Raw genomic sequence first — 2,816 nt, 5'->3', positions numbered from 1 at the left:
AGAGGCTCTTTAGTTCTTCACTTTTTGCCATAAGGGTGGTGTCATCTGCATATCTGAGGTTATTGATATGTTAACAACTGAAGTCTTTTTTTTCTTTTTCTTGGGCCATCTAACTGAAGTTTGTCTCAGTTTTGTTGATGTTTTCAAAGAACTGAGCTTTGGTCTCATTAGTTTTCTCTAATGTTTTTCTGTTCTTTATTTCATTTATTTCTATTTTTGATCTTCAATATTTCCTTTATTCTGCTTGCTCATCATTTTATAGTTCTTTAATGGTATAAACTAAAGTTGTGCTAGGTTAGGTTAATGACTGACATCTTACTTCTTTTTTAATATAAGTTTTTGCAGCTATAGATTTCATTCTGTGATGTGCTGTGCTTTGTCATTCAGTCATGTCCAACTCTTTGCGACCCCATGGACTGTATGCAGTGCACCAGGCTTCTCTATCCATGGGGATTCTCCAGGCAAGAATACTGGAGTAGGTTGCCATGCCCTCCTCCAGGGGATCTTCCCAAACCAGGGATCAAACCCGGGTCTCCCACACTGCAGGCAGATTCTTTACCCTCTGAGCCACCAGGGAAGCCCAGATTTCCCTCTAAGCACTGCTTTAGCTGCATCTTTTAAGTTTTGATATGTTGTATTTTCATTTTCATTCATTTTGAAGTATTTCCTAATTTATGTTACTTCTTTCTTTGATCCATCAGTTATTTAGAAGTGTTTTTTAATTTCCATATATTTGTGAAATTTCCTAAGTTTCCTTCTGTTATTGATTTCTAATTTCATTTCACTGTGATTAGAAAACATACTTATGATCTGAATACTTTTAAAGTATTTGAGACTTGTTTTATGATTTTATATATGGTCAGTCTTGGAAAATGTTCCATGTATACCTGAGAAGAATGTGCATACTGCTCTTTCTGGTTATAGTGTTCTAAATATGGCCTTAAATTTATAGCTTTGTTCATGTCTGCTTTTTTTTATATTATCTTCTGCCCAGTTATTCCATCCACTATTAAATGTGAGGTAATAAAATCTCCCATTATTACTGTTGAATTATTACTTCAATTGTAAGGTTTTGCTTTATGTATTTGGGACTCTGTTATTAGATGTATATATGCACAATCTTTGTGATGTTTTGACTTCCATTATAAAATATTTTTCCTCTTTAGTAATAATTTTTGCCAAAGCCTATTTTGTCTTAGTGTAGGCACTGCAGTTCTTTTGGGTACTGTTTGCATGATTTATCTTTCCATCTCTCTATTCTTAATCTATTTGTTTGTTTGAACCTAAACTGGATCATTTTAAAAAATTCTAATTATTAAGTCAATGCTATATATACACTTTATATATATGAAATTATATTAGTAATCTATATGTGCAGTTTTTCTACCTCATGTACAGGAAAGGAAAAGTATAAATGCACAGGATTTCACAGTCTCTTGGTTTAAAAAGCAAAGGATAAAGTAAGGTTCCCATTCTCTCATACACACATAAACACACATACACACAGAAGTGACCCAGTATTTCAAATGACTCCAAACCTTAGAAGGTTCACAGGTAGTCGTGCTGAATTTCACTGACAGACAGGAGAATATGTACTCATTGTTGAGTTGAGCCAACTGATATAGTGTAAAACTTTAGGGTCTTGTCTCTTTTTCTTCTAATCAGGGGAGCCCTACCTCAGTCAGTTCAGTTCAGTTCAGTCACTCAGTTGTATCCAACTCTTTGCAACCCCATGGACTGCAACACACCAGGCTTCCCTGTCCATCACCAACTCCCGGAATTTACTCAAACTCATATCCATTGAGTCGGTAATGCCATCCAACCATCTCATCCTCTGTCGTCCCCTTCTCCTCCTGCCTTCAATCTTTCCCAGAATCAGGGTCTTTCCCAATGAGGCAGTTCTTCCCATCAGGTGGCCAAAGTATTAGAATTTCAGCTTCAGCATCAGTCCTTCCAATGAATATTCAGGACTGATTTCCTTCAGGACTGACTGGTTGGATCTCCTTGCTGTCCAAGGGACTCTCAAGAGTCTTCTCCAAAACCACAGTTCAAAAGCATCAATTCCTCGGTGCTCAGTCGGACACGACTGAGTGACTTCACTTTCACTTTTTACTTTTATGCATTGGAGAAGGAAATGGCAACCCACTCCAGTGTTCTTCCCTGGAGAATCCCAGGTAAGGCGGAGCCTGGTGGGCTGCCGTCTATGGGGCTGCACAGAGTCGGACACGACTGAAGTGACTTAGCAGCAGCAGCAGCTTTCTTTATAGTCCAACTCTCACATCCATACATGACTACTGGAAAAACCATAGCTTTGACTAGATGGACCTTTGTTGACAAAGTAATGTCTCTACTTTTGAATATGCTGTCTAGGGTAGTCACAACTTTTCTTCCAAGGAGCAAGTGTCTTTTAATTTCATGGCTGCAGTCACCATCCACAGTGATTTTGGAACCCCCAAAAATAAAGTCTGTCACTGTTTCCACTGTTTCCCTATATATTTGCTATGAAGTGATGGGACCAGTCACATCCACAACTGGGTATTGTTTTTGCTTTGGCTCCATCCCTTCATTCTTTCTGGAGTTATTTCCAGATCTCCACTGATCTCCAGTAGTATATTGGGCACCTACTGACCTGGGGAGTTCATCTTTCGGTATCCTATCATTTTGCCTTTTCATACGGTTCATGGGATTCTCAAGGCAAGAATACTGAAGTGGTTTGCCATTCCCTTCTCCAGTGGACCACATTCTGTCAGACCTCTCCACCATGACCCTCCCATCTTAGGTGGCCCCACAGGGCATGGCTTAGTTTCATCGAGTTA

This window comes from Bison bison, unplaced genomic scaffold, assembly GCF_000754665.1.
Source record: "Bison bison bison isolate TAMUID 2011002044 unplaced genomic scaffold, Bison_UMD1.0 scf7180017864364, whole genome shotgun sequence".
Taxonomy (NCBI): domain Eukaryota; kingdom Metazoa; phylum Chordata; class Mammalia; order Artiodactyla; family Bovidae; genus Bison; species Bison bison.
Note: the sequence above shows the minus strand (reverse complement) of the source record.